The 27,009-nt window shown below is 49.8% G+C and overlaps 1 protein-coding gene across 1 annotated transcript in view; it reads left to right on the top strand.

The window, feature by feature from the left end:
• The window catches only part of LOC138569763 (cAMP-responsive element modulator-like), a 1,496,827-nt gene that overhangs the window by 1,281,291 nt on the left and 188,527 nt on the right, over positions 1–27,009 (top strand). The window lies entirely within an intron of this gene.

Genomic DNA, 27,009 nt, shown 5'->3' with positions numbered 1-27,009 from the left:
TGTGCGAACTTAGAGTACGTCTCTCCAAAGCTCTATCCCCCCCCACCAGTCCAGTATCTTTGGGTCTAACTTAGCGGTGAGGGGTGTTTCCTGAAGCAATGCAATGGTGATATGTTTTCTTCTCAGGAAGGATTTGATTATGTTTCTGCGCATGTAGGTGTCCATCCCTCTAACATTCCATGTTAGAACTTTATGTCAGCTGCCATGGCTGTATGGTGTTACCTCAGTCCGTTTGTGACGTGCTCAATGTATCTGTGTGGTATTTGTTTGTAAGACTTGGAAACATTTCGAACCGGAACACATTTAAAAAAAATTAAACTTGTCCAACTGGACCAATTACACAGAGAAATTGCCCTGTATTGGCAGTGTTCAGGTGCCCCCGCTCTGTCAAGGCCCTTCCGGGTCATCTTGAGCGGGTGTGTGACAACAGCAATATGCTGCCGCCAGTCCCTTCGTGGGGGTTGCCTTAGGCTCAGGGGGATTGCTTAGTTGCCTCCCGTCCTTTATGTTGTCCATGGCTTGGCCTATGTCATCAGTGTATCTTCGGGGGACCCTACCTCATGGTGCGAGTATACTTGTTACGGTGCATTGTCTTCTTTTCTGGCCAGGTTGTGTTCCAGCCACATGTTGGCTGCCGCCGGCGACTCCAGAAAAATTGCCCTGCCTTATTTTGAGCCTCGAGGGGTACATTAGCATGTATTTAATGTTCAGCTGTCGCAGTCTAGCTTTGACTGGGATGAAAGAGTTTCTTGCCTTTTGCACTGCAGGCATATAATCACGGTATTGGGCAATTCTAGCATTGTCCATCTCAATTTCACCCCCCTCCCGTGAGTAGCGTAAAATGACTTCTCTCTCTTAAAAGTTCAGGATTCAGGCTATCATTGGGCGTGGGTGGGATCCCGGTGGTGGTTTCTTCTGTAAAGATCGGTGGGCTCTTTCGACAGCAAACCCCTGCGAGAGGTGGGTGACTCCTATTTCTTGTTATATGAGAGTTTCTACAAAGCCGGTAGGATTGGGGCCCTCCATTCCCTCTGGAATTCCAAGTAGGTGCACGTTGGTGCGTCTGGAGCCCCCCTCGGCATCTTCAACCTTCTCCTTGAGGGACTTGTTGCGTTTCTCAAGAACCTGCACCTTGCCTTGCATGTCCTTAAGGGCCTCGGTCATCTCCTGCTGCGCCGACTCTGTGGTAGTCACGCGGTCCGCGAGGTTGCGTATGTCTTGGCGCATCAACATCACCTCTAGGGTTGAGTTTAGTAAGGGCCAACGTGAGGCCTCTTCTATTTAACCTCTTCTATTTTGGTGTTGATAAAGGAGCGTAGCCCATTGATGGCCTCCAGTAGTTGATTATCTTTGACGTTTTCTTCAGGTGTTGGTGGTTCGAGGCTGGCCTCTTTCTGCTGCTGAGACGTTTCTTTGGACTTGGCTGCGGTGAAAGATTCCATTATGGTGGTCTTGGCTTTCCCTTTGGAATTCGCCATAGTTGGCTTGTTGCGTTAGTTGACCAGCGGGATGGGATGGGGTCAGGCTCTATGTTTCTTAAGTTCTGAGCAGGGTCCCCATCTGCGTACATGTTTCTTTGGGAGGTAGGCGTGGATGCCTACAGTGCCCGGAGTGAGAGATATCTTGAGGGCAGTGGCTGCCCCTGGCGTGTGTCTTTCAGTCGTGGTGTGTTACCCCGTTCAGTTGCTGTAGTGTACGTGGTAAGGTGCCATGTCCTCTGGCCCTACTTCGTCCGCGGGCCTTCTGATGTGGCTTGACAGTTTGATTGCCAGCAGGGCTGACTCTGGCGCACTTATGAGGCCTCTGTGGATGTGACCGCGTAGAGAAGGTGTTGTCACGGCTTGCACCCTCCCTGTATTGCTTGCCGGCACACCGCACACGTGAATGAGCTGTGGACTGCAGCTCAGAGTGCAGGCGCTTTGATTTTGCCGTATGCTTTATGCGTGGTTGGTTAGGGTGTTTGTTGTACACCTCCTGGGTTGGCGTGTACTTCCCTACCTCACCGGGGGGTCTCAGTGGGCGGCCATCAAGAATGCTGGAGCCACCAGCAGCGTAGTGCACGCCTCTTGAGCGCCGGGCTCCGCCCCTCTTTACTATTCACTGCTGTGCAGCCAACTCTTCGGGTCTTGCCTCCCCACTACCACATGGTCTTCTGTACTTCTGTGTCCCCTCTGGCTGCCCCAGGTCGCAGGGAGCTGAGCGCGGGACACCGTGAGTGCGGGATGTGGAAGGGTCGTGCTGGGCACACCACACGCAACGTTCTGGGGAGGCTTTTTGCCTACTGAGGTGGCGTACGTCGCGGGCCAGTTGTGTAGCTGAGGGGCCGTAGGGTCCTTGTGCCAGCGTTCAGTTGTGACGCCTTGGTGGGACCGATCCCACTGTCCTGTTCCATGCGGTGCGGTGCAGGTGAGCAGAACAGGCTCCGATAGGTCCCCACGCCTCGGGCGCCAGTGCGTTCTTGGTCTCTTAACCTTCTTCGGTGCTGCCCGCTCTGCTATTCTCCACCGCCGGTCCGTGCCCTGATTGTGGTGGGCAACGGGTCTTCGGCAGCAAGCAGTTGTCCCAGCGAAGGGACGTGCCAAGGGTGCAGGTGTGTGGACGCCGATCCTCGCTGCGGGCCTCGGGGCTGGTTCCCAATCTCGCTATGGCCCCTCCTCCCTCACGGAGTTAGAGCTCTGCTGCGGCTGCCATTTTTGGTCCCCTGGGGGCCTGAGATCAGGAGCTTTGTTCTCTTTGAAAAGGGTTCTGTTTTTCAGCGGAATTATCGCCAGGCTGTGCAGGAACGGCTGTTCTAGGTAGGTTTTTGTTTCTTTATTTGTTCGAGTCGTTAAAGCCATAACTAGAAGGATCAATAGCAGGATCCGGACGGGAGCTCGGAAGAGACACATCCTCACTCCATGCGCATAAGCCACACCCCCTTTTTGGTTTGGGGGTGATATGCTGAGGAAAACTTGTAATTAACCCCACACTCTTTCCACATGGCTTGCATGTACTTGGACATAAAGTTGCTGCCCCAATCAGACACAACTTCTTTAGGGAAGCCAACCCTAGTAAATGTGCCAAGCAAAGCTTTTGCAACTGACTTGGCAGTCACTGGGCCTCATTACAACCCAGGCGCTCCCGTAATGAAGCGTGTCGGTACGGGACCGGCACCATTCATTACGGGATGCCCTATTACGAGGTCCCCTTGCGGGACTTGCTCAGAACGTCTGGTCAGACCAGACGTCCTTAGCTGGTCCCACAAGGGGACCAGGGAGCTAATAACAGGCCCATTATTAGCTCCCTCCCCATTCCCATTGAGCCCTATGGGGGCTCAAATGGGAATGGGGATGGGTTTTTTCAATGAGGAATTACCGGGTCATCCAAGGTTGGAATGACCCGGTAATTCCTCATTGAAGGAACCCGGTACTGGAACCGGTAGGTAAGGAGGCAGCCATGCCCTTATTAAGGGCATGGCTGCCTCCATACTCGTAATGAGGCCCACAGTCTTCAATGGGATGGACTCAGGATACCGGGTGGCATGGTCGACCAGCACCAGGATGAACCTATTGTCTGAGGATGTTTGTGGGTCAAGGGAACCAACAATGTCAATCCCTGCCCTTTGAAATGGTACCCCCACAACTGGGAGTGGTACCAAAGGAGCTTGGATTGTTGTGATATTTTTCCTAGATAACTGGCATGAGGCACAACTCCTGCAGTGACATTCTACTTGCACCCCATCTTGAGCCAGTAGAAGTGCATGGCTAACCTTTGATTGGTTCTCTTGCTGTCAACACGACCAGCAAGGGGGACTTAATGTGCCGGCTGCAAGAGGAAGGGTCTTGCATGCAGGGGAACCACCAACCTCCTATGGTCTCCTTCTGTAGACTCTGTGGGCTCACTGTAGAGGAGCCCACCTTCCCAATAAAGTCTGTGCTTCCCAGGAGGTGCACCCACAAGCTGGGAGAAGCTTGTCTCCTTAGGCCTTCCAATGATGGGCACTCACGTTGGCCCTTACTAAGCTCAACCCTATCAGGACTACCTTCAACCAATAAACATTGGAGTTCAGGATGGTCATGCGGATTGAGAAACACCTCTTCCTCGTCAGGTTCAGGTGTTTGGCCAACTACCTCCACCTCTGTGGTAGGTGAGTTAGGGGGTAAGTTCTCTTGTCTTTCTTGACTGCTTTAGCCTTGGGTTTCCCCTTTGGCTTAGGCTTGGCTTTGGCCTTGGCCAATCCAGCCCTTGTTTGTGACCTTGTGCATGTTCTTTCTGCTGTGTGACCCACAAGACCTACGTCTCTGAGATCATTCCCCCGCAGGACCTTACCTTGGACTTGCCTCTGTATGCTCACTGGAATGCTGACCATTGTACCATTTATAATACGATTTACAGGCATTACTGGTAACTTGAGAGGGGGACCTTCAGCTAACTTGGTGGGTATCAGAGGAGCTCTGGCAAGGTAGAATCCACCACAGTTCTGCTGGCCCTACTTTCGCTAAGGGCAGGCGTATCTACTCCATTGATCAGCACACTGGGCCTCATTATAAGTTTGTCGGTCCAGAAACAACGGTACCGGTAAGCTTGCCGGTACCGTTGTTTCCGGACCGGCAAACTACGAGTCTGCGAGCGGGGGTATGGCACCCGCTCGCCGACCTTGACAAATGCACCTGCACCATTCATGAATGGCGCCGGTGCATCCGTCCTCCCCATTCACGTTGAGTCCAATGGGACTCAAATGGGAATGGGGAGTAATATTTAATGGGTCCACTGGGGCTGTAATGACCCGGTAATTGCCCATTCTCGGGCACCGGAAAATTCATGACTCAGGTGGCAGCCATGCCGGTATTTACTGGCACGGCTACCGCCAGGGTCATAATGACCCCCACTGTCCTTAAAGTAGTGCTTGGTGTTATCTGGAATGCTAGCTTAAGCCTCTGAGACTTTAGGCTCCCAGGAACCACGGGAAACTAGGACTACCTCAGATTCTATCCCACTGGGAAAGGAATCTGAGGAGAAGGATGCCCCTGTTATCTCTTCCTCCTCATAGGAGGGGAAGGCCAGACTCACAGAGTGGACCCCCAAGGTTTTGACCTTACATCTGGGGTCCCCTTTCACAAGGTAATTTGCTCCACAAGCAACCCAAGATACACTGGGTCTTGGGACATAGGGAGGCTTACTATAACCAGAGTTCTGCTTGGGAGTATAACTCCCACTACCCTGAACATTCCCTTGGGACTTACACTTGAATTACATTTTGTGGCTCTTTTGGGAGGAAGTTTTATCAGATCCCCCACCCTCTTTATCTTTGTGTTTTCCCCCTCCTCCTGCTTACCAGGAGAAGTCTTGTCCTTATGGGACGCTTGTTAGGGAGAATTCTCATTTCATGGCTAATTTCCCTTACCCAGGTTGTCCCTCAGCAGCTTTGCTGGATCTCTGGAGTTATTTCTTTCCACTGGGTAAGAGTCTGAGCTTTTCCCCCACTCTTACTTGTATTTTGCGATGTGTTTTTACCTTTTTTTATGATTGTGGACTCTGGAGTACACCACTTCAGTAGCCCCCTTCTTTTGTGTGTCACACAGCACCCTCCGTGCAGTCACACAGGGTTGTCGTTCAGACTTCCCACCGACTCCATTTCTGAGGCTGACTGCCGTCCCCCAGAAAAGGGTAAAGTTACCATTAACTTTACTTAGTCAACTTAACCACAGATCCAGTACACACCATCTTACATGGAGTGTTGGAAAGGGTTACTCCTTAGCCCTTTTTATCTGTACCTCCTAGAGCATTGTTTTGCTCTTTTAACATTAAGACATGGCTGGTCGCAGTGGTATCTACCCTAATTTTCTACCGCGGTTATCTTATATAACCGTTGTAATATTGTAGGCTACTGTGTTAGCCTCGAACTTAAACCCGCTTGACCAAATGCTTTTTCTTTTGGCTCTGGTGCGGTTTATTCCCCATTTCTTTTTGTTAAACTCCTTGTGTTTTACTTTGCGCGGCAAACCAGGTTTGCCTTCTTTGTTCACTGTCTTTTGGCGGGCTTCTGCCAAGAAGCCCTCCTCAAGGCGCCTGGGTGTCTAGGTGGGCTGAGTGTGAGAGAGGGGTGTAGTCACCCCCTGCACAGGGTATCCTAGGAAACCCAAGTTGCACTTTTTCATGATTGGCTGAGGTGGTTGTCCGGGCTGGACAACCCCCCTGATGTGTGATTGACAGCCAGGCTGTGTGAATGGGGGATTTTCGCATAAAAGGCAGGTCTCTTGGGCTGGAAGTCAGAGAGTCGCCACTGGAACTACAAGGAACTGAAGAGAAGCGTAGGAGAGGTCGACTGCTGCAACTATCCCGTCCCGGTGAAGCCCTGCTGCAGTCCTGAGCTATGTACCCTTCAACAACTAAGAGGAGATCCAGTCCGGAGTCTTCTTCCCTTGAGCCTGGTGGGGATAACCAGCTCATCTTCTTCAGCCAGAGGTCCCCTTCGTGGTCAAAATCGCTGCACACTGCTGTAGTGGTCCGGATAGCCACCTGAAGAGCCTCTCCTGTTTTTAAGGAGCGCACCTTTTGTTCATCGTCACTGCTGCCGGCCTCATCCCTGTGTGGTGTAGACCCCCTTCATCGTCCTTCTTCGTGCCGAAGTCAGGAATCGTGGGTCTACAGGAAACTACCAGGAACAACTGCCGTGGCACCCGCTTCGTCTTTGAAAAGGTACTGTGTCGTGCTTGAGGAATTTTGGGTGAAATCCCTATTCTTCACTTATAAGGCGTGCCCTTATTTTTACCTCCTTCTTATACCTTTTGCTTCCGAACATTTGATAATATCTAAAGTACTCCTGGCAACTTTGAATCGCAAACTATCCGACATGTGATCCTCGACACAGGAACCGGGTTCCACTTGACACTGCCTCCGGCCTCTTGACTCTTGCATTTCTGTCCATGAGTGTTCTTCGATTCTGTTTGCCTAACTAACATATTGCCTATGATTTTTGTCCCCAACTCTCTCTGGGTATCTCAGGTGCTAAGTGTGTTTTTGCCCCGGTAGCATTTCTTGCCACGGATATGCGTTTATTTATTAGACCGAACTGTCAAAAAGTGATCGTAGTCGTATTCACGGTAACGTGTATTGTTCCATAATACCAGTTCTCTCAAACACAGGGTACTTACCTTGATTCATACCGTACAAAGTGAATTGGTCAGTTGTAGTGTATTTAACGTGTGGTTTTGAATTTAATAGAAGTGTTGTGTTGATAACAAATGGTTCAAAAATAAATGTACTTATATTTTTCTACCTGAAACCTTGAGTCAGTGTTTGCTTGAGTCACAGTAATTGTGGTCCCTTTGTGTAATCTCTTCTACTGCTCATATACTCTTGAGATAAGCCTGGCTGCTCCGCTAAAGCTACCACTCTAACATAGTAGTACAGGCTTGTACCAAAGGTAAAACTTTTATTGCCACCTGTAGTCTTAATTTTGTGTAGTGGTCCCTAAGGGCACTGCACAGGATTCTGCCTAACAACGCTCTTTGTGACACCCATAAATCTGCTGCCATGGCCAACTTCTTAGGACCTAACTCCTTTGAATCAGCCAAGTGCTGCTTAAGCTCAGGGGAAAAAGATGCAAACATATGTTCAAGCATGACTAAACATATCATACCCTCAAAGGTGGAGGAGACCTTATAGCCTTCAAGCCAGTCTGTCAAGTTTTTCAAGGAATCAGTAACATAGGACACCCAAGTCTTACCTTCTTTCTTTTTGTACTCTCTAAACCTCTTTAAGTATTGAGCAGGAGTCTTCCCAAACTTTAAGATGAGCATTTGCTTTAATTTTGCAAAGTCTACTCTTTCAGCCTTAGATATTTCTATAATAACACTGCAGCCAGCATGGGGTAGTCGACTGAGCAGTCATGCAATCTTGTCAGCATCCACAACCTTTTGAACTTCACATGCATGCTCAAATGCAGTCAACCAGCCCATAATGTAGTTCTTCTCATCATATACACTGAGCAGATCTTTCGGAAACTGTGGATGAGAGGAGGACCCAGACCCATGTCCAGATCCTTTGGAGGAGCCATTTGAAACCTGAAGTTTGGCCAGTTTCAACTGGTGATACCTGTCCTTTTGTTTTTCTGCCTGCTTAACTTTCATTTTTGCAATGTTGAATTCAAGCTCCTCCTGTGTAAAAGTACATCCATTCTGTATTATGTTGTATTGGCCTAAGCACACACACATTGAATCACGCAATCGCGCCGTGCGAACTCCATCTTGGTCATTTTGCTCACTTTCTGTGTTTTCACTCTACATACGGTGAAGGTTGACAGCTTGGAAAGCTCTTAACGTGTCTTTGCACAGAAATGCGAGAAATGCTGAGCACATTGTTTGTCTTTAGCTTAGGACCTTGAAGAGCTGGCACAAACGTACATAATCAGTAATTTAGGTGCCTTCTTGTCTTACTGACTCTTGACTTTCCGAGGCTAATTGTGTAAATGTGCGACTAGATGATTAAAAGGAGCACAATTCATGTCATGTATATTTCTGAAAGCCTGAGCTACCGAGTCGAAATGCAAACTGACCTTTTAGCTAGGAATAACATATAAGATAATGGGGCGCAAGGAATGTTATCTTGTGCTGGAACAAGATATACTCCTACACCCCGCTCTTCTCGAGTCCATCAGCCCCGGGAGCAGGCATCCAGATACTCATTAAAACCCCAACAGCCCCGGCTGGGGGCTGTTTGGATTCAGTCCTGGCGCCTTAGGCGCCAGGCTCATCATAAAAATCAGTCCTGGCGCCATAGGCGCCAGGCTCATAAACTTTACTTACCTTATGAAGACCATGCTGCAAATGAGTCCAAGCCAACGTGAGGCCTGGATGGGACTATTTTATTACAGGGACTATTTTTTACTCGGGTGTGGTTCTGGGGAACTTCTTACCTGGGACTACTTTGCAGGCTATTTAAACCACGCCCGAACAGCAGCTCATGCTTTGTGTTATTCTGCATCCAGCAGCGTAACGCTCACCGTGTCTGCAAGTCAGCATCCAGTCTTCTGCCACGCCTGCCTCAAATCCGGAGCTCCTAGACAAAAGGAAAAGAAAGGAGAAGAGGTTAGTTCACGGACATTATTTGATTCCTTACCTGATTCCGGACCCAGCACATCTCCGAGCCTGGAAAGGACATTATTTCAGCACGCGTCGCTTCGCCAGCAGCAGCTCTGCGTTATACTCACCAGTCCACCGCACCTTTCGACTCAGCGCTGCCTCCATCATTTTCTCCGTCGAAACCCAGCACCTGGGGGGAAAACAAAAGGAATAACAAGGTGACCCGAGAAAACCGACAAAGACAATCTCTTTGCCAACATAGGCTTACCTGCTTTACCACCGGAGGTATTATCCTTTAATTTGCAGCATCTTCCTATTCCGCACCTATAAAGGGAGAGCTAAACTCATGCTACTTTTACCGGACAGTGTTTGGTAATACAGACTCTTACCTGTACGTCATCAGCTGCCTCCAGGCAATATTCTTTTGGACCCAGCTGCAACCTAATGAGGGAATGGAACAAGAGTGAACATCGGACATATTGAACTCTTTAAACTTTATAGACACTGGAGTCAATAATCCTCCGGAACTCCTCCAGTACCTTCAAACCAGTGAAGTAACTGGTACCTACGCACCCCTGCATGCCATGCAGGATGGAGAGCTCATCATTTAAAAACATAAGGTGAGGTTACCAAGAGGGGATATAGGAGGTGATTAGTGGGGAGAACGAGAACAGTTGGGGGTCCATCACTAAAGTCCACGGGTGCCTAAATCCTTTTCTCCACTTGCAGGAGAATACTTCTACGAGTCCAGCAGACAAGATTAGGCGGGCCAGTCCAGACCGTCATCTCTTCACTACGCATCACGTTGGTGGAGACCGTAGCTGTCCGGCTCCGATCGACGCCCCTGTGGGAACCAAGTGAGCGTAACATCATGAACTATTATCACGCAATGGGCTGGGAAGAATTTGAAGTGTTTTGAAACTGTATGAGATCTTCGCTCCCCCATGCCTTCACTCGGTGACCAGTCAAAGTTTCGAATACAAAGGGCCTCATTACGACTTTGGAGGCAGCCATGCCCTTAATAAGGGCATGGCTGCCTCCAAAATCGTGTCCGGGTTCCCTGAATGGGGGAATACCGGGCCATTCCGAGTATGAAGGGGCTGGTATTTCCTCCTTCAGGGAACCCGGGCCCGGTCCTTTCCCATTCCCATTCGAGCCCTCATAGGGCTCAATGGGAATGGGGAGGGAGCTAACAACGGGCCCATTACGAACAGGCCCGTTGTTAGCTCCCTGGTCCCCTCGCAGGACCCGCTATGGACGTCTGGAAAAACCAGACATCCAGAGCGGGTCCCACGAGGGGACCTTGTAATAGTGTGGAGTGGGTTTAACGGTGCTGGCACCATTACCAGCGCCGTTAAACCCATTCCGCACATGTTATAATGAGGCCCATAGTTTCGAAATACAATACTTTCGAAACAAAAGGATCTAAAAAGAAATGTTCGAATGCATTTTTTTTATGTTCTTTTTTTGGGGGGTTTCGTATAGTAAAAATAGTGTTTTTTCCCCAAAAAACAGGGGTTTGGGGGCGGACCCCCCCCAAAATAAAACGTGCATTTGAAATAAAAATTCAGATGCTTTTGAGTCCAAACTGTTGTATTTCGGCACTATGACTGTTGAGACTTTGACTATAAACCCCTTCACTCATCTTCTCTATGGCTGTACAGAGACATGGATGAATCTGGGTCCACTTAAGCAACAATAAACTGTTGTTCTATATTTGTTTCGTGACTGGTGTGTCTTCATTTATTCGCAGTAATCCATATTTGGGACTAACACCTGCTTAAATAGCAGTTCTTGTTTCTTGAATTCAAGCATGGCATCACCATCAGAGCTGGCAGAGAAAACCTGGGACAACACATCATCCCTGTCATCATGGGCACCATTCACAAGTGCAGCGTTGTCAGTGAGAGCAGCCCCACCACCTTCTGCACTTTCATCTGTGGTATTGGCATTGAGTTGCAACTCTTGCCAATCCATGATCCTTTAGATCATTTCACTCTTTGTACCTTGAGCAGGCAAGCCTCTCTCAGTACACATCATTCTCAATGTTTCTGACTTTTAAGCATTCAAGGTTATGTTGGTAATTGTTTCCATATTCTAAGCTAGGTTGTTAGCCTTTACTGTTACTTTACTACTAAGGTCCCTATGTGTCCTGGGTAAGTGTAATCTGAGTACCTTTGTCAGTCTGCAACACTGGGTACCTTCGATTCTATCCCACCGCTGTACACCAATTTGTTAAGATGGATTTCTGGACTCTGACCTGGAGAGCAGAGGCTGAGAAGGCCAGCCTAGTTTCTTGGAACAGGGTAACCTTCTGGACAAGCCAGACCAATCAAGGTAGCATTGGTGGTGGTCAAGACTAGCAGCCTCATCACGAGTTTGGCAGTAACCCTTCAATGCAGCGTTTACACTATTACTGCCACATTTAAGGGTTCGCCAAATCACGGGGTTGGCAGCATTTACCCCCTGCTCTGAGCTGGGGGTAAATGTGCCAGGAATTTTCCCATTTTCAGTGCAATTACTGTGTGGTAATACCACCGACGGTAATCAAGCTGAAAATTCCCCATTGGGTCCAATGGGAAATGGGTAATTCCCCATTGGTCCAATGGGGAATTACTGTTCTGCCAAACCCACGATCTGGCGATAATAGCGCCGGGGGTTTGGCGTTAACGCTATTAGCGCTGGCGGTATCCTGGCGGTAATATCGCCGGGATACTGCCCAACTCATGACGAGGGCCTAGATCTCAGTAGGGGTGAGAGTGATCGAAAGCCCAAAGTGAGCACACACAGTAAACAACACTACAAATCACTCTCGGTCAGGTGTATATATCAAAAATACATCTACCTTTATTAAAGACCTTTTAAATCCAACACAAAGCAAATATCAGCAGTAATAACTAAACCAACACAACACTATTATAAAACATATATATAGAGTTACCAATGGCCTAAAGGAATAGTGCACAGTAAGGGTCCACAACCTGTGAAGAAAGGGAGCAAACAGTGCAAATATTATTTAGGCATTCCTTCACTTATCAAACCCTAACTAAGAGGCAGTCCAGTCCCTACGAAGAGTGGAGCCTTGTGCTCATAAGTACTTTCGGTGTTGATGCACACGATTGTGCGGTTGAGCTAAAACGGGGTCTCTTGCAGGGGCTGTAGCAGCTTAGGAAGGCGGGTGAGGCAGTGAAGAATGCATTCCCACTATTCAAGGAGGGTCTCCCCAAGAGGGCAGAACAGGATCCAAGAATTGGGAATAGCTCAGTAGCACAGGCTACCACGATAAAGAAGAGTGGCCCTCAGGGGACACTTGTGCGTAAACATTGATGGATGTCCCAGGGGCCACCGGTAAGGGTTGCAAGTACTCACCGACCCTCAGTGCACTCTGGATGAAACTTCGGCAGTCGAGTCCACTTCGGTTGCAGGTTCGAATCCTGCAGTTGTGCTGTTCTGTGGCTTTCAGGGATTGCGTTCCAGGGATGATTCTGTGGTGGGACAGTGGCGATTTCTCCGCTCCCGGTGAAGGGATCAGGCCAATCCCGCTGCATCAAGTCTGAGGGCAGAGGGGGGCACAGCAGCAAGGCACCCACAAAGTTTGTCACCACAGCAGGGTGACACAGTGACCGCGTATGCTCGGGTAAAGGCGTCCTCTCCTAATTCCAGATCTAGGAATTCCAGGTGTACGAAACTATGCAGGAAAGTGCCTTATACCCAGAGCTTAAAGTCTCCAAATGCTCAAGTGTCAACCCGAGACGGCGGCGGTTCCAGGGCAAAGGTCCCGTGCAAGCAGGTCAGTTCGCTGGGTGGTCCAGGATCACTTCCGAAAAGACTTGCTTACAGGTTAAGGTAGAGGTGCAGAGAATAGTAAGTCCCACAATTGCAGTGGGTCGAAGTGCCTTTGCAGACCTTCTAAGTTCGGTCAGAAACAGGGGGTCCAATGGGGCGACAGCGAGCTCAGAGTGCCAAACCTTCCAGTGGGTCACCTGCAGTTCCTAGGCTCTGCTACTTGCTTTCCGGATACTTGACTCCTATCCTAAGTTCGGTGAGAACTCAAGAGATCGACCTGGTATGGGTGTAAGGGGACTTCTGTTATCCAGAATCTCCTTCGCGCCAAAACGAAGAGGACCCAATGAGAGAGATGCTCACATATAGCCATCCCAGATGTGGACCAATCACAACCACAGTGGTACCAGTCATTGCCAGCACACCAGACATCCTGGCACCCAGGATGTGTATTGGAACTAGACAGTCCAGCCAACATCCTGGAGGCACACACACAAAGCATGCAGAAGCCAGCGAAATCTTTGGTTTGTGCAGGGATCTGCATGGCCGAATAAGGGTTTTCCTGGGTCTGCTCGATCTGTGAAAGGCAAAGGGACAAGATGGCCAAAGGACAAAACAAAGGACCTTGTGGAATGTCAATTTTGGGGCCAAGTCACTGTCCTGGGCCAAATGCGGTAAACATGATGTGGACCACAAGAAAGGGTTAGAAATATATGAGAAAAAACAGCTGCCACAAGGTCTGTCTAAGGCACATCTGTACTTCTACCAAAAAATCCTTTGAGGGTGTCTAGGGCCTTAAATAACGAAAGGAAGACCCCAGCGCACTGTACTGTAAGGTACTTTATGCACTGTTAACATGTTGCTAAAAACTAGCAACAAAATGAAAGACTAAGCAAAACAAAGTCTCCCAGTACTGACTGTCTTTAAGGGCATGTCAGTTTCCCCATAACAAAGTGAGCGAAAACCCAGCACAATGCTGCTGGGCTCCACTGGCAAAAATCAGGCTAGGATTGTCAGACAACAGCAAAAAGTTGGGCGGTACACAAATGGAGGGAGAATTACACATACATTTGGGGTCATTACGAGTATGTAGGTAGCCATGGTTCTATTAGCACCATGGCTACCCCCATACCGCATACCGGGTCCGGGTTCCCTGAATGGGGAAATAGCAGGCCATTCCAACCTTGGAGGACCTGTTATTTCCCCATTGAGGGAACCCATCCCCATTCCCATTCGAGTCCCTATAGGGCTCAATGGGAATGGGGAGGGCGCTAACAATGGGCCCGTTAATAACAGGCCTGTTATTAGCTCCCTGGTCCTTTAGCGGCTCCCACTAAGGGCGCCTGGTAAAACCAGCCGCCCTTAGAAGGACCCGCTAAAGGACCTCGTGATGCGGCGGTAAGGTGTTAACGGCACCAGAACCCTTACCGGCGCTGTTAACCCCTTGCCGCCAACCTCGGATTGAGGCCCATTGAAATCTTTCCTAACACCCACATCTTGTTATAGCGTATGTTTATCGTATCAAACTGGCCAAGGCACTTGATCTCCAGCTTCTGTTTCTCCCTGTGGCAGTATTTAGGCTGCTCTATGTCTTGACAGTGTTCGAGGTAGTTACATGTTTCAGTGTCGTCACCACTGCTGACTGCTTCTGTGTAGACAATGAGTCTGTGTTGAGTTTCTCCAGCTCCACCTGGCGTTCTCCACTTCTGGCTCCACCTTGGATCTTAAGAATTCATCTTCTTTATTTTATTTCACCCATGGTGCTGCAGAAGCTGTCACATGACTCTGGTAATGTAAAAAAATACTCTGGTTATTGTAGGTGATTCACTGGCTCTGATTGCACTTCTTTACAAAACACTTTGTGGTTGGGCACAGATGGTCAAAAGCAGTTCCCTTTCCCATAGTGCTTCATAATGCTTTGTCATAGGTGGTTGTGCTGGGAAGAGGTGGTAAAACATTGGAGGAGAAGGTAAGATCGGAGATGTTTAGACTGAAAAAATGGAAGATGTGGCAATAGTTGAAGGAGGAGGGAGCGGTCTGGAGACAGTGGCAACATTAGTAGAGACTACCGAACCCAGGGAGTAGGTCACAACAGCGTGAGGAGGTGCTGAGGAAGACGGGATGAAGAGCAACCTACCAACAGGCCTGGTCGGCACTATCCATGATCGGGTGATGGGAGGAGGAATGATACAGGGAAGAGACTTTTACCATCAGTACAGAGAGGCAATGAGAAAAGAGACACATGTTCAATACTGAAAGTGAAGAGTGGCCTGGATATTAGAGAGTGGTAGAAGCCTCAAGACCTCAGATTCCGGGGTTAATTAAACCCATTATGGATTTGCATCTATGACCAATGTCATGCACCTGCAGAGGTGGGGGGGGGAAAGGAGCCCCTGACTCCGATCATGTTCCTGAGAAAGGATTCACCTGCAGATTTCCTTTTAGTAGTAGCTGCTAGGAAAAAGTTGCAGGGGAAACATTCAGTGCCGTTTTAAAGCATAGCAAAGCATTTCAAAAGGCCATTTGGTGCTAAATATTATGAAAAGTGGTTAATGTTTGTGATTTTCAATCCTCCTCCCTCACTACTTTCAAAGGATTCTGTACAACCTCCATTTCTATAGTTGAAACAGAAAATACACATTTGTTAAAACACATATCCACTGAAAGAGTCAGCAAGTTACAGTGCACAAAAAATAATGGCCCTCATTCAGAGCTAGGAGGTAAGTACCGGTACTTTCCGGCATGGCAGAAAGAACGACACCGGGCTGGCGTCAGACCGCTAATTGCGGCCCATTCCGAGCTCGCGGACACGCGCTTTTTGCCATGTCGGAAAAGAACCGAGCGTCCTGCTGCAAAACAACCCGAAAAACCCCTACCTGCATGCTGCGACACGTAAATAACAACACCGCCTTGGAAGCTGTAGCGTCAGTACATAACGGTGACCGTAATTTATGGAGACTGTAAATTATGGCCACTGCTAAAAAAAGGAACCGGAAATTACGTCATCGCACAAGAACGGGAAGGAGAGCGGCGGCCATCTTTAAAGGTGGCCCTCACCACCTTCCGCAAAACACTGAAAACTACCCTCTCCACATAAGGACCGACACATCAGCACGAATACCTATCATTTATGTTTGCAATATACGACCAAATGCAATATTTGTAACAATAGTATGATTTCTTGTACTATTCATAATGTGTCAACAATCGCTATCATATGTACCATGTAACTAAGTTATTGCAAGTAACAGCGCCTCAATGCCCCTGGGCTTCTTGCGCGCTATATAAATTTAAATAAATAAATAAATAGAAACACAATCCATTGCCATCCTCATCTGCCAGCCCCCTTGTGAGCTAACTAAAGTCGGGAACAGGACCAGACAACTCACAAATTGCCCAAAGCACCAAAGAAGGCTGTGGATCGCATCCGCAAGAGGAGATTCTTCCCCGAGGAACTCCAGGCCATGGTTGACTTCCTGGCTGAGCATGCCGATGTCGTTTTCAGCAACGACATGCGGAGGGAGTCCATCCTCCGCAAGAAGAACATCTGGGCCGAACTTGCACAGAGGGTGAGCGCCGTAGGCAACACCCCCCGCACTCCCTGGGACTGCCGCACGTGGTGGGATGACCTGCGGGTGCGGGTGCGGGGCCTCCTCTCCAGCAACCGCAGTCAGGCCATGCAGACGGGAGGCGGACCAAGTACCCCTGTCCAACTGGAGCCGTGGGAGGAGACCTGTGCGGCTCTCATTGGCCAAGAATGTATCGAGGGCGTGGGAAACATGGAGTGTGGGGCAACGACTTCTGCCGAAGGAGGTGAGTGTACACTGGCAATGTCCATTGCATGATTCAAACTGACCCAAGGGCCATCAAAGGCACCCTCTCGTGTTGCCCTCCCCCCATCCAACGCATCCCCCCATCCAACTAATGCTGAGGCGAGTGCCACGCAATAAAGGTCCAAGTGCGAGTACATAACGCACATCAACCATAGTGCATTAACTTGCACAGCCCACCATGCACACTGTGCAGCCGGCTCGGCATTGTACTAGCCAAACTGCACATAACCAGGCCACGATGAGTCACTCCCAAACATGTATACATGACATAACCATGCACATGTACCACTGCCATAGCTACCCCCAAAATGCCACAAACCTTAATTGACCGAAATGTGTATGCAGCCATGTATGCAAATAGGACATCGCACATTCACTCATGCTGTCCCTCTCTTCTACCCCCACAGGCACTGACCATGACAGCGCAGAGCCCCAATCAAGCCGGCCAAGCACCTCCACGGGTAGTGGCAGGGTCAGGCGAATGCCAGCACCTAAAAGAACTGCCCCCCGGCTCCGGAAAGGCCACTGGATGCTGCCAAACCACAATCCATCCCAGCATCGGCACCAGCCACTATGCCAACCCCTAACTCGGCACAGTCAAGCATCTCTGGGGAGGCTGCTGCTATCGGCCCTGATGAGTGTGTGGACAGCCCGTCACCCATCTGTGGGGCGTCCGAGGAGGAGGGCCAAAACACAGTGCACACCCCGGAGCCCTGCATTGTACCCCTGGCCTCATGCAGTGACTGTGGGGATGCACCTACACCTGTAGTTAGTCCTCAACTCGACCCGCAGGGGTATGAGGATGATGAACTCCAGAGTCCACCTGTACAGCCCTCTCTCGAGCATGCTGGGGCAAGTGGTTTCGCCGATGGTTTCCCATCATTTGGCACGCGTCGAGTGAATCAGTTGGCAGACCTCATTGCAGAATTCATGGAGGACAACCGCTAGGCCAGGGTTCAATGGCATGATGGAGTTAGAGAAATGCGGCAGTCCCTCACCGACTGCACCAACCGGTTGTTTGACACTCTGACAGACAGCACGACCCGTCTCTGTCATATCCTTGGCCGCATATCGAATGCCCTTGAGGCAGGCCCTTCCAATACCCAGCCAGAGCAGGCGGACACGGCTGCATCCAGTGAGGCCACACAAGGCAGCCCAGAGAGACGCACTCAGCGTTCCATGCGTCGCAGGGATATGCCTCCCCCGGGCAAGGGGAGCAAGAAACAATAGGCATTTCTGCCACATGTGGGCTTCACGTCCTACATGGGACCACTGCTGTGGAGTTGGGGGGGAGAGGGTGGGGGGGTGGGTTTGTTGTGGACTTGGGGTTTAGGGGGGTGATGGTTTGTTGTTGAGTTTGGGGGGAGGAGGGGCTGCTGATGATGTTTTCACTAAATCTTTTTTTTCACAATACACTATTGGTGTCGCAAAGTTCAACCGTTGTGGACATTCATCATTGAGCATGTGTTTATTGACGTCTGCCAGTGCATGGTGTACAAGTATACACACGTCCAGTGCCCTGTGTGTCCATGTCATGCCACCCTCTGCTGACTTGTGTCCTGGACATCTTGCCACTGTTAGTTTGGCGCATTACATGTCCCTCAAATGCACTTCCTCCATGATGCTTTCTTGCCACTTCCCCCTCCACCTTCACTGCATCGTCATGTGTTCGTAGCAGTACCATGTCAGGGGTGTGACGCTAATCTAGGGATGCACTTTTTGTTCAGCTACACATATGACATGGGCTTATTTGACACCAGATATCAGTGAATGGGTCACCCACCAGTCCTCCTTCGCCAACTCATATGTGCTTTACGCAAGCCAGGTGACTGCTTCATCTACATGCATGCACGGGTATGGCCATTGTTTGAGTGCTCCCTGGGCCTGTTCAGGGGGTTACTGACAGGGGTCATGTACCATGTTGTCAAGGGACAGCCACCAACAGCTGCATGTCTAGCCAAATAAGGTGAGTGTTTGGACTGTCATGGTGGAGAACAGTACTTGGCTGTCATGGCAGGGTTTCATTGATGGCCATATGCACATGTCCATGGATGCATTCCGCACAATCATGGACACAATATGTGTCCAATACAATGGAATGCTGTGGGGGGGTTGCGTCTTCAAGATGGTCTGTGAACGATGGCATGGACATCTCGTGGTACATGTTTCGTGGTTGCATGCTGCTGTCCTGATGTTAGATCCATGTGGTGCTGTGTACTGTGTAGATTCGTATTTGGGTGTGATGGCTGTAGTCCGTGGCTCATGGTCATCATCCTTCTCAAATACATACTATGGTGAATCCCAACATTCCTATGGGTGTGCCATGCCGGTGACGTGGTGTGGTATCCCTGCTGCCCTCTGTTCAATCCACTCCCGGGGATGGGTCTCTGATGTGGTGCCATGCTGGGGGCTGCCACATTGTGCATATGCAGTGTGTCTTCCGATATGCGCTTACGGTTGTGGTGGCCGCCAATGAGTGGTGCTAGTGTAGTGTGATTATCCCTTGTCAGATGGTGGAGATGTAGTGTATTGTGAGTGCCTTATTCCATCAAAGTGGGAATCTGTTCGTATGTGCCGTTGCACTGGTTCTGTGGCAGGTTTGTTGTTGGAGTGAACATCGTACGATGGCTTCATCATTTTGACCCAGTTGGTTCATGCAGGCACCCACCTCATGGCACCAAATGCACTTGCATGACACAGTCAGACGACTCAACAGCCAGCCAGGGACGTCATCCTGCATGTTGGACCATGTGGCACGGTAGCGTGGTGAACTGCTGGCCCTTTGAGTCATGTGTAGTTCTTTGGTGTCGGGCCCACCCATGTGTGCGGTTCTTGGTTGCGTTGCATTCCATCTGCACGTAGGGGGAGTGGTATTGTTTGCAGTTGCTAACTGCAGCCTGCATGGCATGCTGGTCCACATACGACACGTGGGTGCTGTCAGGGGCACCATTGTCATTTGGCATGCCTCCATTTGCATAAGGTCCAGCTTTACTGTTGTGTATCTCCTGGGTGGTCCATGTTGGGGATTGGTAGGCCCTTGTGTGCTTGGGGAGATGTAACAGCACTTGTTTATGTGGCTGTCTAATGGACGGTTGTGACATGCCATGAATGGGCGCCACTGTGTGCTGGTAGGTGCCTGTGGCATGGGTGTGGGGCACAGGCAACACCGTCACTTGTGCCAGGTTAGCACTGTATATTTGTATGCTGCTCGCTTATCTCTTTGTGTCTCTGGTGAAATATGGTGGTGATGGTGTCACAGTCAAGGTGGTCAGGGGTGTCTATCTGCTAAGGGGTTTCCTTGAGTGGCCGGACATGCTGCGTGTGCATGGGGGCTGCTGGGGTGGTGGCAGAGGCTGCACTGGTGCTGCATGCAGGGCCTGTCTCCCCCTCCTTCTACCCCTGTGTCTCCTCAGAGGGGGGGCCTGGTGTTGCAGAAGTTTTTGTGGTTGTGGCCTTGCTGGTTCTATTGGTGTCATCTTGGTGTGGGAGTGGGGGTGGTGTGTGGATGTGTTCCTTTTCTGCTGTGGCAGACTCCATAGCGTCCATCTGTGATGAATGTGTGCACCTGTGGCTCTGGGAACCACTGCTCAGGGTTTTTACTCCTTCTCTGAGATGCCTGGATGTACTCCATGCCGGTAAGGTACTTTACGGCATTGGGGAGGCCGTTATTTACGTGTGCTCCTCACTTGCGATCAGCTCCCGTTTACGCCATGCCGCTAATTTCGGCATGGTCGGGCGCGCGCAAGACCCAAGACCGATAATTACGGCATTGTAGTTTACGGTGCCGTAATTAGCGGTCTGAGGGGTCAGAATAGCATGGAGCGGTAAACCATGCCGGTAAATCATTACCGGCATGGTTTTTACCTTACCTCCATGCTCGGAATGACCCCCATATACTCCTACCACTTCCTTGTACAGAATATAGCAAACACGTTTGTGAAGAAAGAAGATGCTGGTGCTATATCAAATATTCCCACACCTCACAAAGTGGAACTGAGTGTGCTGCATAGACTTTCAGGACACCTACTTCCCATTAGAGAGTGGTAGAAGCTGCAGGACCTCAGAGTACTGGGTTCATTAAACCCAGGATGGATTTGCATCTATGGTCAATGTCATGCACCAGCAGAGGTGGGAAAAAATAAGAAGCCCCAGACTCCGACCCTTTGTTCCTGAGAAAGGATTCACCTGCAGATTTCCTTTTAGTAGTAGCTGCTAGGAAAAGGTTCCCTACCTCTTACTCCATTTCCTCACCACCTCCTGACAAAGAGTCACAGGATGTAGGGAAAGGTTTGCTGCACATTTTTAACCAACACATGTGGCTTTTTGGGCCAATACAACTGCTTCATTTGGAATTCTGTTGAAAGGATGGTGAAGTGTCTGCCCAAAGACAAGGGGCAAGTTTTATGAAGGTGGTGAACGAGGTCTGTGTGTTATTAAACCGACTGATCAGCACCTCTAAAGATTTAGAGAATCTAGCGTTTAATGGTTACTGACATGGAAGATACACTAGAAGAACCACCTGGGCTACACTCACAGGGCTGAAGTAGATTCTCAGCAGAAGGTGGTGGGTCTTCAGTTCATTGCAACGACCTTATTTTGTTCCCATGCAAATGATGAGGACGCCAGAATGAAAATGAAGGGTATCAGGTAATAAAATCGCAGCAAAAATGTTGTGGTAAAAATAAATTGTGGCAAAAATGCTGTGGTTTGACCCGGTAAAAGTGTGCCCCATTTTACCATTTAAGGGGAGAAGGGGCTGCGGGGGTGTCCCCCGCCCCCCTTAAATGGTATAATGGGTCCGTGGGTTGCGGGGGTGTCCCCCACATGTTTTACATGGATTGTGGTGCAAAAACCATGGCATTTTTGCCGTGATATTTTGTTACTACAGCAATTTTTGCCGCAATTTTATCACATGGAACCAAATGAAGGTGGACACTCTAGTCTGTCAACTGGAACCCAAGAAGAAGGAGCATAGGTCACCCTTTTGCAACTCCTGCAAAGTGTTCTACTCCCAGAAAGACAAGCCCTTGTGTGAGCAGCAACATCGGTCCCATCAGAACTACCAACAAAGACCTCACCAATAGCAACAAAACAGATCCATTGAAAGAGTCCCCAAGTTACAATGCAGACTCCTGCTACTTCCTTGTACAGAATATAGCAAACAAGTTTGTGAAGAAAGAAGATGCTGGTGCTATATCAAATATTCTCACACCTCACAAAGTGGAACTGGGTGTGCTGCATACTGACATGAATTCAGGACACCTACTTCCACATCCCCATCACTCCAAGACACAGGAATCTTCCCAGATGTGTGGGGGGAAAACAAGGTTACCAATAGAAGGTCTTCCTTTTGTGCTGAAATCTGCCCCAAGAACATTCTCAAAATGCATGGTAGTAGTCACAGCTTCCCTGAAAACCCAGAAGGTCATCCTATGTCTTAAACTAGAAGAGGTTTTTGTGGGGTGCCAGGACAGGGGAGAATAACCTAAAACCTATCAAAAGTAAACCGTACTACCTTATCTTCTTTATTTGGCTAAATCATGTTAGCAGTTTTCCTGCATAAACGTGCACCTTTCGAATGGATTGTGTCCTCCCATGTATTCCTCATCTTTTGATATCTCCATATCCAGCTTTAGCTGCTTCTGAATATTTTTCCAGCAGTGGGTGCTGCGCTTCGATGCCTCTCGACTCGATGTCCCTCGAGGACCTCCATCTCGATGTCGACGTCATCACTGGTATATAGAGCACCAGCGACCTTTGACTTAAGTTCAATTTTTCCACGAGAGCTATCGCTTCAGAAGATCTGCGCACTTCGGTTCCTTTGGGAATCTACGATTATTTTGAAATATGGCATCTTCATCTGCATCTTCGATGTCCAAATCGGGGTTTAAAAAATGCCACGACTGCGGCGAAAATGTTCCTTATGGGCCACATCACGTGTGTCTATGGTGCCTCGGATCCGATCACAAGACAACAGAGTGTGAATCCTGCCTTTCGATGACAGTGAAAGCCCTGAAAGAACATAGAGGGAAGTTTGCTGCAGGTAGATCACCTAAATTCCTTTTGACGTCTCCGTCAAAAAAGCGATCTTTCGATGAGTCGAGGGGTGACCCTCCTCGTCGAAGCTAAAAGACGATCTCAATCTAGGAGTCGGTATCACCACCCTACGTCGTCTACACGGCATTCGAAGAAAAGGCGTAACAGGTTGCCATCTTCGTCATCAAGTTCCTCCCCGGAATGGGTCGCTTGCCCAACCAAATCAGCCTCACCGGCTGAATGGGAGAGATTCAGACTTGGGAATTGCCACATGTGCACTGGCTAAATTCACATTTATGTCATGATGCCTACCCCCGGGGATCCAGACCAAGTCCAGCAACCCCAGAAGCAGGCATCAAGTTATTCCAAGCAAGCCCAACAACCCCTGCTAGAGGCTATTTGGGTGCAGTCCTGGCGTCTATGGCGCCAGGCTCACATGGAGAGTCAGTCCTGGCGCCATAGGCGCCAGGCTCATAGATCAAAACTTACTTGATGCAGACCATGCTGCAAACTTACCTGATGCAGACCATGCTGCAAGAGCTCCAAGTCAAAAGAGGCTTGGAAGGGACTACTTTACCTAGGGACTATTTTTTTACTCGGGTGGGGCTGGTGAGGAATACTTACCTGGGACTACTTTGGAGGCTATTTAAACCACGCCCGAAGAGCAGCACATGCTTTGCGTTATTCTGCAACCAGCAGCGTAACGCTCACTGTGCCTGCAAGTCTGCATCCAGTCTTCTGCCACGCCCGCCTCGAGTCTGGAGCTCCTAGAAAAAGGGAGAAAGAAGGAGAAAAGGTTAGAACAAGAGCAATACCTTTGATCCTTACCTGAATTCCCGATCCACTGCGCCTTCGAGCTGGAAGAAAGAAGTTATTTTATGCGCGTCGCCTCGCCTGCTGCAGCGCTGCGCTGAACTCACCGGCCTTCGCAGCATCTTCACATTCCACCGCATCCTTCTGCATGTTCCCGCCGCATTCCGGCACCTAAGGGGAAGACAAGAACAGCAAGGTGAGCCAAGGGAATAAACAGAGGCAATATTAGTTACCCCCATAGACTTACCTGATTTTACCACCGGGGTACTATTCCTCTTCACGGGTCGGCGCAGCTTCCACTGCATCCTCGCCAAATCCCGGCCCCTAAGGGGAAGCAAAAGGACAGCAAGGTGAAACAATGGCACAAACAAGGGGAAACCTCCTCACCACAATAGACTTACCTGATTTTACCGCCGCAGGCATTATTCCCCGAGACTTCATACATTCTATCAGCGCCTGAATAAGGGAGAAAGCAACAGGTTACATACTGACATTATTTTATCGAACTGTGTTGGATAATACAAATCCTTACCTGAATATTATCAGTTGGCACGAGGAACTCTTCGCTAGGGTCAAGCTGCAACCTGCAAGGAATCGGAAAAGAGTGAAAGTCAGACATTTGAACTCTTACGAACTAAATACTTACGGCGTCTTGCCAGAAATCTTAGAGTCAGTATTGTTCTGGAACTCGCCAATTCCTTCGAGCCAGTGAAGGAACTGGTTATCGACGCACCCCTGCGCTCAATGCAGGATGGAGAGCTCATCTTTCCAAACCATCAGGTGAGACTATAAGAGGGGACATTAAAAGGTGATCAGTGGGGAGAACAGCGGGAGTGGGGGGGGGGGTTAACGCTCAACTCCACGGGTGGTTAATTCCCTTTCTCCATTTGCAGAAGAATATTCCTACGGGCCAAGCAAACAAAGCTAGGTGGGCCAGTCCAGTCCGTCATCTCGGCACTACGCGTCACATTGGTGGAGACCGCAGCTGTCCCGTTCAGATCGACGCCCCTGTGGGAGCCAGGTGAGCGTAACTATTTACCCTATGGGAATGTATATCGATGGCGGCTGAACATATCCACGAAGGGGAAGAAAGAGATGGTTTCCTAAATATTGTTAACGATGGGAAGGACGCAATGTGCGAATCCCTTCAGCCAGGTCTCTACTACCACTGTAATGCACAGATTTTCCTGATTAGGAAAGTCCGGTTTTGCTCCGGATATGCAAACAAGACTGCTTAACATGTCCTTTAACAGCACACATTCATTTAGCAGCAAGGCTGATGAGAGCCTGAAAAAGCTGCAGACTTCAAAAGTGTCACCCAAATCCCTTGGTGCTGCAATAAGACAGCCACAAACTCACCCCACTGGAACATCTTCGAGTGGTAGCTCCTTTTGCTATTACTCCTCAGTTGAAAGAGGGAGAGGACTGCTGAATCAAAGAGGTCAGAGAAGATTACCACGTGGTGGATGGGGGATAGGTGCTTAGACCACCCAGGCACAGACTGCTTTACCCTCAGCCGCTGAATCAGCCACCTCAAAACTTCTCAGTGGCCTTAGTCCACAAAACCCTGCTGGAAAGCAGACTCTCAGTGCATCTGCAAGAATGGCAGGGTATTATTTCAGATGCATGGGCATTGGAAACAATAGCCCAGGGTTACTGCCTTCCCTTTCTACAAAGGCCACAGGATCATCCACCGGGGAAGAGCTCTTTCAAGATTCCATATCCACTCCTTTTGCAGGAAATGTTGACCCTGCTAGAGGAAGGTGCTATAGAACCAGTACCTGTAGTGGAGAGTAACAAGGGTTGGTTACTCTCCACTTACTTCCTAATCCCCAAGAAGGACGGAGGATTGAGACCATCTTGGAATTAAGAGACTTAAACAAGTTCCTCAGGAAGGACAAGGTCAAAATGGTTGCGCTTTTTCAGATCCTTCAGGCCCTCCAGCCATTCAGGACTGGATGGTATCATTGGACCTCAGGATGCTTACTTTCATGTGCCAATCCATCACAAGCACAGAAGGTACCTGAGCTTTGCCGTTGGCGGTTCTCATGATCAGTTTTGAGTTCTGCCTTTCGGGCTGACCTCCGCCCACGGGTTTTCACCAAGTTGATGGCGGTGGTAGCAGCGAGTCTCAGGTGAGGGGGGATTCAAGTCTACCCCTACCTGGACGATTGGCTGACCAGGGCCCTGGAATATCTCAGCTCCGCCTGTCACTCTATTTACAGAATGGGCTTCTGCCTCAACTTCAGAAAGTCCCACATGATACCATCTCAAATGCTCCTATTCATTGGGGCAGTCATGGATGCATCCTTGGGAAAAGCCTTGCCATCCGAGCTGAGGGCTCAAGACATTCTGCACATGGTTACCAAATTCCAGAGTGCCCAGCGTCTTCCGTCCTTTGATTTTTTGAGGTTGCTCAGCCTCATGGCATCCTCCGTTTTCCTGGTGCCAGTGGTGCCCCTGAGAATGAGATCTCTCCAGTGGGTTCTCAAGACTCAATGGTCCCACAGAGGGCACTAGAGAGCCATCCAAGATGGCGGCTTCCCAGTGAGCTCTGTGTAGCTCCTAATTAATCCTGAAGATTCGTTGCATCTGGGGTGCCCATTCCACCTGCCACGGCCACCGACTGCCTACATAAGACACTGCGGCACAATCTGAGCCTAATATCTTGACAAATAGCCGCTACTTAGCACATCAAAGAGCCCGCTGAGGGAGACCCCCCGACCGCACAGACTCGAGGCCTTGGCTAACAGCGTGGTGTACGCCTGGAGAGGGAGTGGCCTGCCACAGAGCAGTCCAGTGCTGGAGGAGGGCAGCCAGCGAACTCCAGACACTGCCTCCCGGGAGCCCTGGGCCGCAGCGGTGAGGCACTGAGACACACACGAACCAGTGCCGTGGAGGCATGAGAGCTCCGAGCACCGAAGCGGCCCAACGCGAAGAGAGGAGGTGGCGCCGCTCCACCCTGGCGGACTCCAGACAGCAGCAAGGTAGGAGCGCCACACCATAAGCGCGGCTCCACAGGCGCAAGCTCGCTCGGCGGGCTCTCCAGCCACCCCGGTCCTCCCGTGTGACACACAAATCAATAAAAAGCACGTGAGTGCCAGATATCTCGACCGTCTCGGTCCCGCACAAGCGGGAATTCCAGTCACCCGTAGGACCTCCACGAACATTAAGAGGTCGTAGACCGCAATTCACGAGCCTGCTGGCGTTAAAGAGTCACACTTCCGAAACACCCTAAAGCAGCGCGCACAGCTAACCACACACTACGAAGCACGCAGTCCCTCTCCAGCCTGCCAAACAAAGAGGATGTGGCGGAACATCAAAATCACATTGCTCGACCCCCAATAGCAAGAGGAACCGCTACAATGACAGCAACGTTTGACCCCATTCCAAGCGCCAACCCCAAACATCAGAACTAAGGCGACTACACCCGCACACCCTCTGTACTGGACGGTACCACTGTGAAACCCATACATGGTCCG

This window comes from Ambystoma mexicanum, chromosome 2q (assembly GCF_040938575.1).
Source record: "Ambystoma mexicanum isolate Mex_15411 chromosome 2q, UKY_AmexF1_1, whole genome shotgun sequence".
Classification (NCBI taxonomy): domain Eukaryota; kingdom Metazoa; phylum Chordata; class Amphibia; order Caudata; family Ambystomatidae; genus Ambystoma; species Ambystoma mexicanum.
This window is presented reverse-complemented; position numbering and strand designations above follow the sequence as displayed.